General features: G+C 32.4%; 1 protein-coding gene across 2 annotated transcripts in view; it reads left to right on the top strand.

Annotated features, from left to right (window-relative positions):
* LOC145259656 (acetyl-coenzyme A synthetase, cytoplasmic-like) overlaps positions 1–20,937 on the top strand; it is a 121,058-nt gene that overhangs the window by 1,802 nt on the left and 98,319 nt on the right. The gene's annotated exons all lie outside the window — the stretch shown is intronic.

The following is a 20,937-nucleotide window of genomic DNA, read 5'->3' as shown; positions in this document are numbered from 1 at the left end:
GTACTTTCACCTAACAATTTAATAAATAAAAGATGCAGTAAAAAAATTAATTTGACTTGAAAATCTTAGCTTAAAAACATAGCACGGTCCGTGACTTATGCAAAATTTGCTAAGACTACTAATCTTAACAAATTTTTAAAAATTTTGGACGCTATTTATATTCAATAATTTTATAAGTATGTATTTAAAATCTGACCATAACATTTGTTGTAGTTTTATATTTTGGTTCAATTAATAATTTAATGACCAAACTAATTAAACTATAATAATTAATCGAACTTTCAAAATCCTAACTTCAGTTTACAAAAGTAAATTTAATTCGTTTTTAATTCAATAGAAACACACACGCACGCACACAAATACTACACTTTTTTGTTTAAAAAAAACGGTACTTATGCAGTGCACTTATATTATCGTTGAAAACCATTCTTAACATGGGGAAAGGAGGGTGTTTTGTAACTGTTCTGCACTTCCACCTAACAATTAAAAGATATCGTGAAACTTGAAAATACTATTTAAAAAATAGCACAGTAACATAAGTGCACAAAGCACAAAAAAATACACGCACAAGAACCGGCATAATTTCAAAAAAAGAAAAGAAAAAAGAATTCCGGGTAAGTAAAGTTCGTTTGAAATTTAGTCTAGAGATAAATCACTTGAAGTTTTAAAAATTATTTTAAGTCCAAATACTTTCGTTTTTAAGCAGTAGTAAAAAAAAAAAAAAAAAAAAAAAATCTGTTTTACTTTTTCTTTCACTTTTATCTCCCCCCCCCTCAATTAATTTAGAGAAAAATTTTTTTATTAAAATAAATAATAAAAAAAAAATTAAACAAAAATCATGATTTTTGTTTGTTTTATGATTCTTATAAATTTTTCCTTCAATTAAACTTTTTATTATAAAATAAACAAAACAAAAAAAAAAAAACGGTAAAATGTTGCATGCTATGAAACGAAAAAAATAAAAATGAAATTTTACCTTCATGTAGATTAAACGCAAATCAACAGATCTAAAATATCTAATATAAAATATCACCACCCCCTTTCTGACCTGAAATCCGTTAAGGGTCACCAAGTAGTACCGAACGAGTAACCATTTTAAAAAATTTTATGGTCGCTACTTTGGAAATATTTAACAAAAATGGTTACTCGTTCTGTACTACTGGGTGATTAATAAGGGATTTCAAATCAGAAAGTGAATGGTCATTTTACGTTATGTCTTATTTATTTATTTTTCAAAATAAAAAAATATCCACTTCAACATAGTCGCCATATCTGAAATACGAAATCTGGAACTCAAACTGGTGTTAGTCAAAACAAAAAGAAAAAACAAACAAAAATCCCCAAGTCAGAGTTACGGTTTGTATTTATTTTTTTGGCGCGGAAGTTGAAATTGGAGAATATAATCAATTTTTGTATTTGTGCCCCCGCGATCCCCTCTTCTGTGACCACACCTTTGCCAACACCCTTTGAACATCGCCAGAAAGGATGCCCAAATGAACCCCGAACACACTCCTTTGCCTGTGAGACAGAAACTGCGAACGAGCGAGTTTCGTAAACGCCCCCACATTAAATGTCGAGGTCTACGGACTGTGCCTTGCTGTTTTTAACACCCCCACCCCTAAAAAAATAGCAAAGTTCCAACGATTTGCAAAGAAATTAATAAATTGCGTAAAATAACTTTCGGTAAAACTTTCGGAGAACGCTCTGTTTTACGGTTGTTTAAAAAAAAAAAAAAAAAAAAAAAAAAAAAAAAAAAAAAAAAAAAATAGAACGAAAATTTAAATTCGTTCCGTTTAAATCTTTTTTTTTTTTTTTTTTTTTTTTTTAAATCCTGCATGCATCCCAAAAAATCGAAAGTAATTGATAAAATAAAAATTAAGTTAAAAAAAAATGGATAAGCACGGTGCACGGTGCACAAGTTGCAAGTATAAGAATTTTTATGCAATAACATTTTGGGAACAAGATTTAAGTAGGCGGTTAGGAGGTTTACATGGAGTATTGCCACTCTCGGTGGCTGTGGTATTGCTGCCCCCCCCCCCCCCAACCTCTTAAAAAAAAAAAAAAAAAAAGCTAAAACAAACATTTGTAAAACTCACTTTGCGTGCATTAACACTAGTTGACAAATTATGAGTGATATGACATACATAACCAAGTAGATATTTTCTATTTAATTTATTTATATATATATATATATATATATATATATATATATATATATATATATATATATTATTTATTTATTTTTTTCAGAATATTTATGATAAAAAATTTTCATTTTTCTATCGACAGCTTGGGGGTGGGGAAGTAAAATTTAGTCGCAAAATTGTTTTTACATTATTTCGTGTTTGAAGAATTACAAGAGTACTTCTGCACTTTTACGGGGAGGTTTAAGGTTTAACTATTCTGTACTTTTAACTAAATAAACAAAAAGCAAAATTGCACGGCCCCTAAACTGCAGAAGTACCAAAGATTCGAAATAATATTCTAATTTCGAACTTTTGGTACAAAAATATATTTAAGAAGATTGAGTGTCGCTTAATTTTTTTCGAAATGTTACGTAACCACACAACCTTTTATGATTAAATGGAACCTTTCTTAAAATTGATATTAGATCTTTAACTACATGACATTTTAATTTTAAACTTGATACATTGACCAACAATAATATTGAATTAAAGTCTTTATGACATTGTTCTAAACGCTGGTTTGTGCCATCGATTTTCAAAACTCATGTTTTTGCGTGGGTGGAATTATTCGAGGAAGAAAGCGTTATTTTCCCTTTCATTTAAAAGATCTTCACGTCGTTGTACTCTGCTTGTCCATTGTATCGATCATAACATTTGGAATTAACATTGTCAACATTTTTTTAATCATTGATATTTGTACTTATGCAGAAAAAGTTGCCGTGCTGAAATAATATTATTTAGAAAGTTCTTCTTAATATGGGGAGAGAAGAGTAAATTTTTGGTTTTTCAATTTTTTTTTCAGCGGATTAAGTTGTTTTAGTCTTTCGCAATTCAAAGTAATTTTTAGTAATAAAACAAAATTTTTGAAACAACAAATTGTTTTCTCGTCGAGTGTTTCCAATATGGGGGATCGATTTACCAGAACGTTATAATTCAAAACTAAGCACCGGTTTCAGATGTCGAAATATGGACTTTATATATATATATATATATATATATATATATATATATATATATATATATATATTGTGCTTCCTTTTTTAAAATTAAATATGTTTTTAACTCTTTTTCAAGATGTCTTTTAACATGTTTTATTAATCATTTGTTCATGTTATAAGCTCTATTTCCTTTTCGGTTTTATTGAGCTTTTACATCTGGCTGAGTTTTTTTTACTTGCAAATATTAACTTTTTAATATTTATAATATATTTTAAGTTTACCATTTTGATTACCTTGGTTTGATAGATTAGTGTCTAATCGATAACTTAAAATTAAATCCGCTGAAAAAATGTAAAAAGAAAAAAAAAGCGAAAAGAAAAAAAAAATGATGGGGGGGTGCATTACGTCTGCTGTATTGTCACCTAACAATCTAAAAAAAAAAAAGATATCGTTAAACGTGAATTTAACTTGAAAATACTATAAAACAAATAACCCGATAAGAGTAGTAAAGAAGAGTTTAGAGAGAGGTAATATCTTAAAGTTCTGTCTGTAATGGAATGGATAAGTGTTAAGATTCAGTTTTAAATGACACTCTTCTGGATGTTGAAGGTTCAATTCTCAAATACTTGATACTCTGAATTAAATTAGGAATTATTTAAGACTTCTACTCTGTTATGGCTGACGAAACAAAACCAAGCTACCCTCATAGATTTAATGAAGGGTTCCGTTCTAAATTCTTTACAGATTCCAGAGTTTTAAAAGATGCACTTAAAGAAGGTTAGAAATTACATCGGTTGAAACATTGAGAAATAATATCCAATATGAGAATAGGAGTCCAAATAATACAAATTATCAATTTTAATCTAAAATTTTTCTGAATATGTCACAATTTAAAATAACAATGGTTGTTGTGACTCAACGCGTTACTTAGTCTGTGGACTGCTCAAATTCAAATCCACCCATCCTTATAAAATCCATGAATATCTAATTAAAATTACAATTGTACATAATCATTAGATTATAGATTGCTCAGTCATTTTTCTATAAAGACTGTATTATTTTGAAATAATGGAGTACAATAACACCCAACTGATAATCCTCTATAAAATGTATTCACTGTTACCTGGTTGCTATTTAGAGATGCCTTTTTGGGGTCAATGAACATCTGTTACATGAAGGGTCAAAAAATAGGAAAGTATTTGCTTACTTTCTGGCCAAGAGGTTAGACACAAAGTTAGGTGTGATTTTGAAAATTGGGCACACTAGAAGTGCACTCAAATCTACAGGAAAAAAACAAAACAAAAAAAACTGACAGACTGAAAGCAAAACGTGGGAATAATAGTGTAAATTTGTTGAAGATTTAGATACCCTCCTCCACCCTCCTCTATAAAACAAAAAAGAAAGATTTTACTTTTTTTTAAAGTGTAAATACCTTGAAAACTTGGAGAGGGGCATGTAAAATACAGTTTTTTTTTTTTTTTTTTTTTTTTTTAGAAATGACACTGGAGAGTGAAGGCAGTTTCTCATCAATTTAACATAAAATGATCACCCATTTCTGGGCCATTTCATTAAGTATAGTAAAAATTTAACATGTTTTAACCCTCACAAATCTTTACTTCTATATCTAAAAGACACCGTGTGTGTGTGTGTGTGTGTGAGAGAGTTTCCTGTAGATTCCGAAATGGCTGGGCTGATTTTTATGAAATTTCACACAAATGTACTTTGTGTCCGAGAGTGTTTTGTATTGGAATACCTCTGAATATCAATAATCGAAAAAAATCTGATTAAAGAAGGAACGGTATGATTTCGACCAAAGTTAACTTTTATACAGCCTACCATCTCAAGTGCACTTGAAGCTTTATTAACACATAAGCAAAAGGGTCCGGCGTTTAAAATCAACAGTAAGATGGGCACATTTAAAATGAATATTTCTGTTTACAGCACAAATCCAACTATCATACTCGACTTTTACATTTTAAACTTGAATTCAAATCATTATCTAAAAACAAAACAATTAATAAAATCAACAGTAGGTTCTCTACGATGTACTGTGGACGAAGTCACTGCTGGGAGGAATGTGAACTTCTTCCTGGTTTACCACAGTGGGTTCCCGGTTAGAGTAACAAATTGATTTGATTGACGAATGTACAATTTCACTGATTATGATGACAAAAGTATTGGAATTGTGGAACATTCGTTGATCCCCATTCAATCTTGGGCAACGGTTGGTCTCCCTGCTAGTATGAGATAACATTAAAAAAATAAAAAAATAATTTTACATATATTTTCTTTATCATTTAAGGGCTTAACAAAAATCTTGTATGAAAATTGTGTTTTTTTTTTTTTTTTCTTTTAAGCTAATTTAAAGAAAAAAAGATGAATTTTATAAATTTTTTGATGTTAAAAAAAATTAATATATCACGTGTTATTAATACAGATTGAAAATAAATTTGATATTTCATAAAAGTTTGTTTAATCTTTAAGAATCTTAATTTGGTTAGCATATTTACTGTTGTCAACATTAACAGAAGAGAAAGAATGGATTGTAACACAAATGGATTCCACTCAATTCATGATTGCATAACATCGAGCTTCAAAAATTAACCCCGAGGAATGTTTCTGAGAAAAGGGGTAAATATTGCTGCTTTCTGAACCAGTTGTTTTGAATGGATCGCATGTCGAGATATTTTATCCATCTCGATATCTCTCTATCCTCTGAGAGTATATTTATCCTTGATAGGTGATGACTCCTTATGAAAATATAAGGTGCCTTCAATACTTTTTATACAGGCATTTAAAATTGCCATTAGACTCTTGAAAATTCAATGTTATTGCTATACATCGTTTGAGAAAACTGATCAATTTTTATGATTTCAGATTCAAGTGAACAGCTACACAAAGAATTGGAATACATATATGATAGGCAATAAAATTCTGTTTTAAATTTGGAAAAAAATGCCACAGAAACATATAGAATGCTTCAGACTGCTCTTGGACCATCTTGTATGAATCGAGCATCAGTTTTTGAGTGGCATAAGAGATTCAAGGAAGGCAGGGAATCTGATGGATGGGAGGACTAAGGAAGTCAGAATACCAGAGTTGGCTGGCCAAATAATGAATTTCATCGATAAGGACAATCGTGTGTCTAAAAAGACAATAAGCGCACAGTTTGATGTTGGTGTGGGAACTGTACACACAATTATTCATGAGGAACTGAAGATGCAGAAAATTTGCACAAATGCACCAGTTCACAGCTCCATCCTTGTCACAGCCTATTTAACCAAGATGGGCATCAACACAGTTCCTCATCCTCCCTATAGTTCAGACCTTGCTCCCTGCAACTTTTGCTTATTCTCTTCAAGGAAAACCGTGGAGGCTATTGTTATGAGACAATTGAGATGAGACTGTGACAAGTGTCATTGGCACCCTCACACAAGAGAATTTCCATGAAACCTTCCAGAAGGTGTTGGAATGGTAAAACAAGTGCATTGCAGCCAGAGAAGATCACTTTGAAAGGGACTAGAGTTTCATGTGTGGACTATCAATAAAAATACCCGTCCGAAAAAGTCTGGAAACTTATTGAAGGAACCTTGTAAATAAAAATTGTTAGTGATAAAATAATAATAAAATTGGGTTATTATTCCATATTTAAGGTTTTTGTTTGTTAAATGAAAATAGGTTTGATTTAAGGTCTTCTCTTTTTTAAACTGCCATTAAATTTACTTTTTTCTTGGTTTAGTTCAGAAAACAATGTTTTTTAATTCTATAAAGAATTTATGTAGAATTGAATAATAAATAGTTGGCATTTTATTAATGTTATGATCAGAAAGTTAATTATTACATATCCTTTTCGCTTTAAAATGGATACCACACCCTATCATGCAAAAGTGCCAGTTGATTCCCTAGACGCAGCGCTCTCAACAATATCGGCAATGTTTCAATTAGAAAACAGCGAGTCATTAATGTGGTATGTGACTTATGTAAACACGTTTGTACCATAGTCAATAAACAGAATTGGTGACAAACTCTGCCCATGTATCAGTGGAGGGTTGTAAATGATTAAAATATGTTGATCTCGAAAGATTTGTATTCCAAACAGTTGCTATGGAGATGAATGGAACAATTTTTCCTGTTATGTGGCATTTCTTTAGCCATCTGGGTCTATCAATGTCGTGTCACACCAGTGACTTTCATGAGTTGACTTGCCTCTATGAGTGTCTCTCCATTACTGTTGTTTGAAGGGAACGTTTCAAACCTACTCTCTGCCTGCCAACCTAGAAAAGAATTACAAAGTCGAGTAATTTGAGTAAAAAATCTTGCAGAGAATAACGTCTTCTGGCATCCGTCTGAGCTCCAATCTATGGTCCCCCCCTCACCAAACTTTCACAAATAACACTCTTCTAGCTGAAACCACTATCAATAATTTACCCCGCTCTTTATCTGTGCTTAAACCTAAATGTAGATTCCATAAACAAAGCTTCTTTCTCAGAATTTCACGCCTGCTTTCCAGCTTACTACAATTTGCCTGCTTTCAGTTTGCCTGCTTTCCAGCTTACTACAATTTGGTCATCTTCAAGTCCAATGTAAATAAATTCTTGATGAGCCATCCCCTTAAGTAATTTAATTTATGAAAACTCCACTACTAACGATTACTACAATATTGTCCCATTGATTACTGTACACTCATCAACTGTTATTCTCGAGTGGCCTTTGGGCCTTGATAAGTGGTGACTTCTATGTAAAAAAAAAAAAAAAAAAAAAAAAACCCTAGGAATCTCTACAGTGAACAGTCGGATTTTATGGCTAGTCATGTGAGCCAGGAATATTTTTTGTTTCCAGATACAAATGTAGCACATTCAATAGAAGTTCTTGTAAAAATGAATAGTAGCAACACTGAAATGATGTGACAGAGGCTGGAGTTTGATAAACAGTGTGAGACCTATAAGGTTAAAAATTCCTTATTTCGATCCTGTCCAAGAGAGATAGATTAGTGATTGGTGCACCAGCCCAAAATTGATGAGTTTTTTTTTTTTTTTTTTTTTTTTTTTTTTTTATATAACCCTTTGAAATTTGAAAATCTGTAAATTGATGTTTAGAAAATAATTTCTGGTTTGAATTAAGTAATTATGGTTTATTTATATTCCAAAACTAAATTATATAGCACATACTCATGTCATAACAAATTTTACATGCTTTTTAATTCATTAAAAACAAATCGGATTTTTTATTTACATTATTACATGCATAACCATCTTTTTTTACAAGCTAGAAATCATTGTTTATGAGTGAAAGATACAGTAGTGTTTTGCCTACCATAAAATACTGTGTTGTCTCCCTTATGTGTTCATCTCTTATGTGAAAGTATATTTGTATCTTATGCAATGTTGCTATGTAAACAGCATCTGATACTTGACATAGATTTTTTTCATTTACCAATATTGTATGTCTATAAAACCAAAATGTCTGTATTTGGATCAGGCTGTTTATGTTTTACTATCTGGCTTTTAAAATTAAATTAAAATTATTGGGAATATCTTATATAGTGTCCCATTGAGTAAATGTGATATTGTGACATTACTAATGAATAGGTTAAATAGATGACCACTCGTTCCACTGGCCAGACTTTTGAAGGCCTTTTGTCCAATTTAAAACTGTATGATATTTTTAGCAAATAATTTAAACTGACCAACGTTTTATTATTGGTCAGATAAAAGATTTTTTCTAGGCTGAGGAAGACCGCCAGTCTGTAGTGGAATGGGGCCCAAACTGGATGGTAACGTTCAATGCAAAATTACAAAAAGCCTTAACCACTTAGCATGGCTAATAATACACTACGTGAAAGTGTTTCCCTCAAGCTCCTATTCTTAACATTCACAAACATGAATTAGAAAAAATAAATTGAGTAAATTACTAGGGCTGCTGTGAGGAAGGTGGGCTCTCTCTACCATGCTAGAAGATTACTCGCACCTGAGAGTAACCTGTATCTTTACAAAGTCACTATTCCACCATGCATACCGTATTGTTGTCACATCTGGGCTGGTGCATCTGCCACTAGTCTGTCGCTCCTACATAAAAAAACAAAAAAAAAGTCACCAACCTAATGAGTCTCGCACTGCCAGCCAGACTCCAACATCTATCTTTTCGCTGAAATTTAGCATCACTTTGCCTATTTTACAAGTACTTTATTGGAAAATGCTCAGACTAATTCAAAGCACTGGTGCCTCCTCGGCGTAAATGCTCCCGACAAGCAGCAAAATCCCACCCCGATGCTGTAGTGACCCCTAGATGCTGTGAAACCTTCTATTCATTCTATTCTTCCCTTTAACTGCTAGACTTTGGAATTCCCTTCTGCTTCCTTGATTGCACTGACATGCAGAAGTTCAAATGTAATGTGAACAAACCTCTCGCTGCTAAACTCCCTACATAGTATCCCTGGAAATTTGGTCCCAAATAATAGTCCTTTATGACTTCGTGGCACTGTATCTTGTTTAGGGTGAAAAACAGATAAAAAAATTTCTTACCACAAATTCAGAGTGCCCCTTTTTTGGTGGAGATCGGGCTGAATTTTCTTTGCGTTAAAAACAGGATTACAGCGTTAGGTTTTGATCGGAGTTGGACTTGAGAATGTTAATCTCCGAAGAAACAAATCTTGGATATTTTGAAATTCTAGTAGTTGGGTGTTGGATATGTTGAAAACTTGGCACAAAACATTGGTGTTCAGTGAAAAAAAGCAACCATTTAAGTTTGCTCAAAACAAAGTCGTCAATTAAGCTGTATCCAGGGATGACCTAAAAAAGAAAGCTGATCTCAAAATCTGTTTTAAAATATGCACTTTGACTCTATCAAAGTGTAGTATCTGTTCTTCAGATGCTGCACTTCAATTTCTTGTTCTCTGTCAGTGGAGGAGAAATCCTTCACGACTGGGACAATTTTAATTTTTGTCCCTTTTCTCCACATTAAAAAACGAGTCTGGTGTCTAACTCTGTCCCGCAGGGAGGCATTGTAAATAGGAACTCCTGTAGAATATGCTTGCTCCACCTACCTACCTTTGACAAAAACAAACAAACAAGGAATTTAGAAATATTTTATAGAGCTCCAATCTGGGTTTTTTTTGTTTTTTTTTCTTTGTTTTTTTTTTGTTTTTTTTTTTTTTGCTTGCAAGACAGTCACAGAAATAAATCGTTTTCTGTCGCAATAAAAAAAACTTTTCCTTTCTTCCTTAGTGTGCATAGCGTCAAGTGGAAATTTCCATGAACAAATTTTTCCGAACACATTACCATGAGATTGCTTTTATGCAGATTACAATGTAAACTATCCCTATGAATAATAAAACTTCATTTCTGTAATGTTTTTCTTTTTACTGATGCATCACCACTTAAGGTCAAAAGCCACTTAAGAATAAGGGTTAATGAGATAAAAATAATTATTAGTGAAGAGATGAAGAAATTTATTAGAGAATGAACCAAGTTTGAATACTTGTGAGAATTGTTCATAACAGGAATCTGTTGACATCGGAAAGAAGATGCAGATTCATTTGTTTCCAAAACGACATTAGTGAAGAGTTCTAATAAAGGGAGGTAACTGATAGCAGAATATTACATTTGCATAGTTTTTAATCAAAATTAGTTAAAAAAATTATTTCTGTTTTTAATATATAAGTGTTATGCAACAAGAAAACTAATATTTTAACTTCTTCATTTTAGTTGTTTTTATTAATTTTCTATCTTTTGTATCTTTGTGTTCTACTCATGGATCATCACTTATAAAGGCCAGAAGCTATTCTAGGATAATGGTTAATGAGTTGGAATGATTGCCATTTGAGAAATGAAGAACGTTATGAGAGGATTAAGAAAGATTAATGGAGTAGACCAAGCTTGAATACGTATGTTGACGGTTTAATAATGGAAATTTATTGACATTAGATTTGAAAATGATCATATGGTGATTTGCAAAGAAGCAGTCGCATGGAAACGTGTTCCAGAGACTCATGCGAAGAAGCTCTGTTTGTGGAAACTCCGCCTTACACAAGACTTATAGAAGAGGAAAGTAGTCTTTTTTTCTTTTTTTTTTTTTTTTTTTTTCATTGTGGAAGAAAAATGAGTTCTTGTTGTGAATGGTGTTCAGCTTAGTTTTTATCTAACGTTTGTTTTATGAAAAGCAATATTCTATTCATGCAGATCTTAATATAAAAAAGCAAACAAATGATTTTAATGAGTATATGGTTTAGCCCGGTTGCATAACAGCACAACAGTAACTTGAATTAACACATTTGTAAACTATTTCTTTTTATTTATTTGTATCCAAGCAAATCAATAGAAGATTCTGCTTTGTCTTTCACGCACATTTGAATTAGTGTTTCCATCGCTGATTGAACAGACATGCGCAACCACTAAGAAAAATAAACAGCAAAAAAGCGTTGCTTATTCATACAAAATCGACTCTGAATTCAAGTAGAGAATATATATATATTCTTTTTTTTTTTACAAGGCAGTCTCCACTTACCAAGGTCCGAAGGCAACTCAAGGCTAATGAACGTACAGAATGTACAGTGGTCATCAAGAAAACAGCATTGTGGTAGAAATTGAGTAGAATTAGGTTCTAAAGCCACTCAGCATTGCCTGGTCATAAGATGCACTAAGATATGATCTTTTAATTTATGCAGATTTTGTGTTAATTACAGAGCCAAATCTATATTGATTATTATATTGTACCCAATATATAGTAGTGATTTCAAGAGTTTACAAAAAAGGATATAACTCTGGTGCCATCAGCTAAAATCAAAACATATAACTCTCCAGCCTTAGTTGTTAAGTTTTAAAGGTTTGTTAGAAATGATGTTAAAATTTGAGACAGTGACAGCAGTTTTAGTATAATATATATATATAGTGTACAGAAATTTGTTAGATGAGATAAGCCATTGGTACCGTCGGTTTCAAGCCCGATTATTAGGACCATTTAAGATATCCTTATCAAGCTCTCTTCAGTCAATATTCGTTTATTTTATAACCAGAAGTGTGAAATATATATACCTCACGAGTTCACGTTTAACTCTCATTTTGTTAAATTCTAATGGGATGATCATCTTTAGTTAATTATTACGTGTAATTATATTCATGCAGATATTCTACATGATTTAAACTTGCATATTTGTGTAAAAAGTTTATAGTAAACACAAAATTTTTTCCATATATATTTATGTATACGTATATATTTTTGTTTAACAAAATTTTGCCTACGAAACTTCTAGAGTTTTTGGTCTACAGACATGAAACTTCATATAAAAGGGATATGCAAAACTCTTTATTTGTGTTTTAGCCCGGAAAAATTAGTGCAAAAGTGTGAAAATTAAAAAAAAAAATGAAATTTGCCGGATGAAGGTCGAACGCCGGCATTATGAATGCATAACATAATAGCTATTGGTTCATATTTTAATTTTTAGCCTTACAGTAAACATGTTTTCATAGTCCAGTTATTGACGGCAAAGGCAAAATAAATCATGAGCTGAACGTTTTGGTTTCGATTCTCGGTGGTGGCGCATGATTCTTTTTTTTTTTTTTTTTTTTAATATATATTTTAAATCATTACTATATATTGCATCCAATCTATCTATATATCTATAAAAGTGAAAATGTCTGTCTTTTCTCTATGGTAGTTAAAGAAGACTATTATACAGAAAGGCATTATTTTACATATTCACACTTTTTAATATATACATATGCACATAACTTTATGAACAGTACATAGGGCCCGAGCAAAGCTGGATGGAACTGCTAGTACATCTATAAAAGTGAAATTGTCTGTGTGTACATTTCCCTACCAAACTACTGTCAATTTTCAGTCTACAGACTCGAAATTTGACAAAAGGGGTATTGAGATTTGAGAAAATCTTGTTAATCAGTTTTCGGCCAGAAATTTTGCTTTCAAAGGGGTCAAAGTTGAATGATTTATACCTTTGAAAACTCTACCAAACTCCTCTGCTAATTTTTGGTCTAAACACTTGAAATTTTAGATGTAGGTTACCTGGACATGTGTTAAACTTTTATATATATATCTATATATATATATATATATATATATGCACATAAAGTTATGAACAGTACAGGGCCTGAGCAAAGCTGGGCTGAACTGTTAGTATGCATATAAACTTAAAAAATAATGTTATATAAATGTATATTTGCACATGTGTAGAAGAGCATTTTAAACTGACTTATGCCTGGTAAATTGCAAATTTTTTCAATTTTGACCCCATAGCAGTTATTTTTACCTGCTAAAAATACAAATCTAATTTGTTCTACAGGCCCAAATTCCCTACATATCAAGTCTGTAGACTAAAAACTGACAGGAGTTCGGTAGACTGTTCCGCACACACAAAGAGACAATGTTACATTTTCTATATATATATTTGCCCGGGTGTTTGGAGGTGTATGTTGAGCAAAAAAAAAAAAAAAAAAAAAAAGCGGTCAGTTATTTTTAATTTGACCCCTATTATGACCTCTTAACATTTATTGTTTTGGGCTCAAATCAAGTTATTAAGTTAGATCCATGTCCAAGGAAGATATCTAAAATTTCAAGTGCTTAGACCGAAAATTGTCGGAAGAGTTTGGTAGAGTTCTCAAAGCTCAAATCGTTAAACTTTGACCCCTTAACAGCCAAATTTCTGTCCAAAAAGGATTACAAAGACTTTCCCAAATCTCATTACTCTGTATATCAAATTTTGAGTCTGTAGACTTAAAATTGAGAGTTATTGCGTAGGGAAATGTACACATACACACAGATACACAAACACGTTCACTTTTATAGATATACTAGGAGTTCCGCCTGGCTTTGCTCGGACCCTATGTACTGTTCATAAGGTTATGTACATATGTATATATTAAAGTGTGAATATGTAAAGTAATGCCTTTCTATATAATAGTCTTCCCTAACTACGATAGAGAAAAGACAGACATTTTCACTTTTATAGATATATAGATAGATTGGATGCAATATATAGTAATGATTTAAAAAGTATTTAAAAAAAAAAAAAAAAGACTCCTGCACCACCACGGAGAATCGAAACCAAAACGTTCAGCTCACGATTTATTTTGCCTCTGCCGTCAATAACTGGGCTATGAAAACATGTTTATTGCGAGACTAAAAATTAAAGCATGCACCAATAGCTACGACATTATGCATTCGTGATGCCAGCGTTCAACCTTCACCTGGCAAATTTAACTTTTTAAAATTTTCACTTTTGCACCGATTCTTTTTTTTTATTTTTACTTTTTTAATTTTTTTTTTCCGGGGCTAAAACCCAAATATAAAGTTTTGCATGGATTCAAATTACTTGTATATGAAGTTTCATGTCTGCAGACCAAAAACTCTAGGAGGAGTTTGGTAGGCAAAATTTGTTAAACAAAATATATACGTATACATAAATATATATGGAAACAACTTTGTGTTTACTATAATGTTTTTATGCAAATATTATGCATCGGTCAGTTTGGCTGAAGGAGATCGCCGAAAGAATCACTAACTCTGCATCAGATAAAAGATTGTCACTGGAGCTGATATAACTGAACAACGATCAACAGACAATTTGGTGTTTTGCCCACCACAATAGTGTACACACACACACCCCAAGCTCAACTGAGTTATAGTGATGTGTCTTACATTGTTTTTAACGTAGTGTAACCACTGAGACAATTATCAGAATACTCAGAAATTTATCGCTATGGTAACATGTAATGACATTTAGCAGTTTGAATAACAGATATTTCTTACATTAAATAATCACTACTTTCAACAACTTGTGGGAGAAGAAAAGGCTTTTCATATGCAACCAGCAGTAGTGTGCCACTTGGTTGATTTATTTAAATGGAAATAATCTGAACTCTATTCTATTCTCATATGAACATTTTAAATAATACTCTTTACAATTACTTTCTGCTTTTTATGAATAAATGTAATCTAATTTGTACCAATTTATTTGATGTTTATTGATTAGTGTACAGACACATCTTAAGAATGCATGTTCTTGTTTTTGTCAAACTTGTTTGTTCGCTGTATGCCATTTATTCTAGGCAGGTTGAACCAGAAGCACTTGATTCAACAACAGCGCAAGTAATAAACTCTTAAATTATTTAAAAGGAAATGGCTCTCTCTATGCCAACAATACTGTCTTTAGACTGGGATGACTCCAACCAGGAGCAAGCATTGAGAAAATGGAATGAACATATTGAAGATGCATTTACAGTGTTTGACTAGACTACCTGTGACTCGTTGGGTCAGTATGTTAGCTATGGAATTTATGCATGAGTGTGACACTTGTGACGTAAAGAAAATATTTTTTTTTGACATAACAGAAACATTTCTATGAAAGTATATTAAAATGAAAAAACAATCTAGATAGATTTCTATGAGTCGTTCTGTTTATTATAATTGATTATTTAAAAAAAAAAAATTTACAGTTACTGAATTATAAGTGGTTGGCCATACTTATAAGTAAATATGCACTGAACAGATACCATAATACTTATTACAGTTAAATTCAAATTTTGATATATCTGCTTTTTTTTTTTTAATTTTTTTTTTTTACATTGTTCATTTCTGTATTACGTTTAAGTTATTTTAAACCCCACTCTTCCCATGTTAAATAATAATTTTGAAATAATAATGTTAATATTTCAGTGCGCAGGTTATGCGTGCATGCGCAACCGGATGTCGTAAACCGGAAAGTGGGTTACATACATCGTTACAAGGTCATTTGAGTTTTAGGTATAACAGATAATTAACGATAACCATCACTCTTTCGATTTTACAGGTGAAAGAAACTGAAAAATATCAAAACCTTAACACCAGAGATACCAGACCGAGTAGAGCTTGCATACAAAACAACAAAAATTGCACTACAAGAATATATCATTCAAAAAACAAATAATCTTTGAAGGACATAAATTCAGGATGCTTAGTCAAGAAAACGAGGAGTCCATACACAATTATGTCACCTGTCTCCACATACAAGGTGCAAAATGCAATTTTGGCAAATACAACCTGGATGATGCTACAGTAAACAATTAATAGATAAATGCTTGTCTAGCAAATTATGCTGCGTGTATTTGAAAGAGACTGATTAAACAGTAGAGTAAACATTTAAAAAAAGCATTCATCTTAAAATCCGCCAAAACACAAACTAAACAAAAAGAAGACAATGAAAGAGAACTCGTAGATCTACAAAATTACAACCAATTGCAAACAACAACAAAAACAAGATGACAGTGGGTATAGAAAACAATCCACGGACAACAATCCTTTAAAAACAGTTACAAAATGCTTTGGGTGTAATGGCTCCGACCATATACATGTTGAAATAAAATGCCCAGCATTCGGAGAAAAATGTAACTACTGTGGAGTAATAAATTGCTTAAAAAAGGAACAGTGGTAAACGGAAAACAAAGATGTCAGACAGCCACAATTATGATCGAGAAAAAAATAATTATTAATGGTAAAAAGATTTTCAAACCTTCAGTGACTTTTTAGACACCCTGTATCATCGAATTATACCCAAGTTCCACCACTAATGATGATTACGCCAGTGTCTCAATGGTCACTGTACACTTATTGACCCTTATCCTCAAGTGGCCTTCGAGCCTTGATGAGTGAGAACTCCCTTGTGAAAAAAAAAATGCAGCTAAAATGTATTATTAAAAAAGGTAATTACATAATTTATAGTTTTATGTTAAGTGTTTAATATAATAATCTAGAGCTACACAATTTTGTAGAATGAGAGCTAGCTATAATTACCTTACTATGTACAGATATGGCTCCGACCACACTTGTTTGAGCATAACTTCAGGTGAGGTGAGTGACCAAATGGGTAAAGTGGACCAACATCGCTAATTTGAAGTTGAATGCTGGCACTCAATTCAGGGTAGCACTTTATAAACGGTTTTCTCTTCTGCAAACCGATAAAGAATATCCATCCAAGACAGAATGGTATGTTCTTAAATCTGCTATCATCGACTTGGCACATGAGCACCTCAGTGTTACAAATCACCCTCATCGGAACTGGATAACAAAAGACTCTTCACCTCGCAGAGCAAGTGCGTGAGGCATGAGTGACGGGTGCACTGCACTCTCATGATCTGTGACACCATGTTACTCAGTCAATCTGCATTGATAGAAATGCATATTGGTGAAAGTTTGCAGAAGAAAGAGCATGCAGCAACATGTGAAAATTCCTGTGAACTTTACCATATGGTGAAGCAGGCGAACCGAGAAAGCGTCAAGGATCAGTGAAAAAATTTGTTTGCATGACATTATCATTACAAACCTAGGTGAATGATTGTGGCGAATGTGGATATGCCCCAAGTTGAGGATTGCCTGCAACACCATGCTTTCTCCACTGAATGAAGTGAGAGATGTCTTGCACTGCTTGTGAAACAAGGATCCAGGTGAGGATGGGATACCAACAGAAATCTATAATGCTGTGCCTCGGATGCTTTCCCCATTGGTTCTGCAAGTTTTCAGGGCAATTTGACACCCTGAAAAATTTCTCTCTGACTGGAGTGAGGCACTATTTCTGCAATTTTTCAAAAAGGACAACAGGAAAATCTGCTGAAATTACCGGGGAATAAGCCTTATTGATGTTGACAAAAGCTTTTGTGGTTCTCCTGTTGCGTTGATTCCAAAATGTCTGCAACTCTCGTACACACCTTTCGAAAGGCAGTTTTTGACCAGGCAAGAATTGTACCAATTAGATCATCAGCAACCCATAGTCCTCTGTTTTTGGATCTAAACACTTGAAAGTTTAGATATAGGTTCCATGGACGTGGATCTAACTTAATAACTTGATTTGAGCCCAAAACAATAAATGTTAAGGGGTCATAATAGGGGTCAAAGTTAAAAAAAATTTGACCTCTGCATTCTCTACCAAATTATTGAGACAATTTTTGGTCTAAACATTTGAAATTTTACATAAAGGGTATTCGGAGATAGGGCAAGCTTTTTAATCGGTTTGGGTCGAAAATGTGAGCTACCAATATACAAATGTATGTATATATGTTTGCATGTCTGCCTAAAACTTTCGACAGAGGCAATGAATTTTCACAAGATCAGTATAGTTTTGAAGCTCAATCCTTCAGGCAACAAATGCCGAAAAATTGGCTAAAAACATTAATTTCTTCATCCTTAACAGGACCCTTTTCTACAGGGAGGGGTCGCTTTTTTGTCGATATTTTCGATAGTCATCTTTTTTCGATTGTCTAGCCTTAATTTGAACCAACGTCATTTCCTGTTTGGCGATGGTCGTCACATTTTTTCCCCCGTTTTTTTTCCTCCTTTGCGATATGGGTTCAGGCTTGCCTTCCTACTACCACTTTTTTTTCTTGCTCAACACACACCTCCAAACACCCGGGCAACGCCGGGCACCCATACTGGTATATAAAATAATGACAAATATACAGGTCTACAACTGTTAGCAACTATGATTCATTCTTTGATATCCATTTTCCATTATATATATTATATGCTAGTGACATGCCAAGATTAGAAGACCTAGTTTTAAAAGTACACTCGCTAGTCTATCCATAAAGTTATCTATCACACTTTATGACATCCATTTTCAAGTAATGGTTTTCATATGCATTCATTTTTCTTTCCCATCCTCCCACTACCTCTCTTATTACATCATAATATCATAAAAGTTCTCTCTCTGCCTCTAAATTGATTTAATCCTTTTGTGATATCAAACAGTATTATGCTCTCCACTATGCATCAAGATATCAAGTAAGCCAGATGCACATAGGTTTATGAGAATACTAAACATGCAGACATTCATTTAATAGACTACCTATGACCCCAAAAACTCATAGATCATTTGCTTTATTTTAATGTATAACTTCATCCTTTTGTTATTTCATCATGTATGATTTAATAAAGGATGAACTCATTCTTTGTGACATCATCCAGGACAAATAAACAAAATAATAAACTAGATTTATAGAATTTTAGTTGTCTACTTGACCTAGATCTAGATGGTTTGTTTAGTACATAAGACCTAGAAGTGTTTTTTTATTTATTTTATTTATTTTTTTTTTTTTATTTATTTATATTTTTTAGCTTCTTACCCGAATTAATTTCCATTAAAAAAACATGTTTAAATGGTCTTAAGAAAATATTTAGGAAATATTTCTTAATTGATGTCTAATGACTATGGATTAAATTTAATGCGAATCTAAAATATTTGAATTTTCAGACATAAGGTGGTATCATATTATGCCCTCTAAAAACCTTTTCAATTATCTGAAATTTGCTGAATATTTATTATTTGATGTCTAATACTAATTAAAAAAACAAAAAAACATTGGAGTTATGTGAATTTTTGCAAAAGGCCTCCATATTTTTGCCACTTTTGCATGAAACTAAATTTATCTGGGACATAGTTTGCAGGAGTCCTATGTAGGGAGTTGAACAGTATTACACTTCTACTTGTCAGTATAGTCAGGGAAGCAGGAATCCGGAAGGGAATTCCAAAGTCTAGCAGTCCTAGGGAAGAGGCTTCCGTTTTCTTACATCTAGCGATTTCTACTGTGTAGGGGTGTGATTGTTGGGTTTGTCAGGGGTATTTACATCTGGTGGGGGGGGGAGGTGCATAAAGACTTGTGGTATAACAGCTTTATTTAGATGTCATTGAGCGTCCTTCATTAATTTTGTATAAATCAGATGATTATTGTGCATATTCGTTTCCTCGATATCTTTATAGTTTGAATTCTTTCTAGAAAGACATTCGGTGCTTATGGGAGAAACCATGTGAAAGTTGCCAACATCCTAAATGAAAGGATTTCTGTGGAATGAACTGGATTCGAACTTGGACCACCCAAATTGTTAGTCAGTATCGTTAATCACTTAGTCACCGTTATCTTGCTGTAGTTGCTGCTGAGGAGGAGGAGGAGGAGGAGGAGGAAATTGATGGATGAATTGACTAATGCAATTAATCTTCTTCCAACTGTAAAAAAGAAAATAGCAAAGCAGAACAAATAAACAGTTCCCATTTAAAAATTTTTTTTTTTATTTAATTTTTTTACTGGTTATAAATCTAATTTCAGAAAAAACAAAACTGAAAACTGCTGTTAAGCATCCGTCATTTTGAATGAATTGGATTATTTTGTTGGCATTTGTTTCTCTGACATTTTTCTAGTTAGAATTCTTTCTAGAAAGACATCAGGTACTTATGGGAGGGAACATGTAAAGGTTGCCAAAATCTCTAAGCAAAAGTGTTTCTGTGGAATGAATTGGATTCAAATTTGATACACTCAGGCTGTCAGTTCGTGTCCTTAACCACTTAGCCACTGTCAACTCCTTGTTAATGCTGTTTTGTAGTTATTAGTGATGATGATAATCGAGTTTGCATTCAACGTGCTGTCACATAGCTCTAATATTGTTATTACAAAAGTAAAAATAAGCAAAGTAAGTTGCTTTTTGTGTTTAAAGTTGATCCTGCTTCCTGTACTTGAGTGGATATAAAATGGCTCAAGATATGCATGGTTTATTAATGTGAATACTACTATAGTCCTTCCAATATAAATAAATATAAAAAATAAATAAATATATAAAATATATAAAATGGCCCAAGATATTTATAAATATATAAAAATAATAAATATATAAAATATATAAAATGGCCCAAGATATGCACGGTTTGTCAGTTTATCAGTGTGAATGTGAATACTACTATAGTCCTTCCAGTATCAATAGCATAGAAAACTAATATAAATTATCCAATATAATACTTTGGACTGATTCAATCAAATTCTTAATTTCAGTTGGTTCTTTAT

Source organism: Euprymna scolopes, chromosome 3 (assembly GCF_053919585.1).
Source record: "Euprymna scolopes isolate OS-2025 chromosome 3, ASM5391958v1, whole genome shotgun sequence".
Classification (NCBI taxonomy): domain Eukaryota; kingdom Metazoa; phylum Mollusca; class Cephalopoda; order Sepiida; family Sepiolidae; genus Euprymna; species Euprymna scolopes.
Note: the sequence above shows the minus strand (reverse complement) of the source record. Positions and strands in the feature narration are given on the sequence as shown.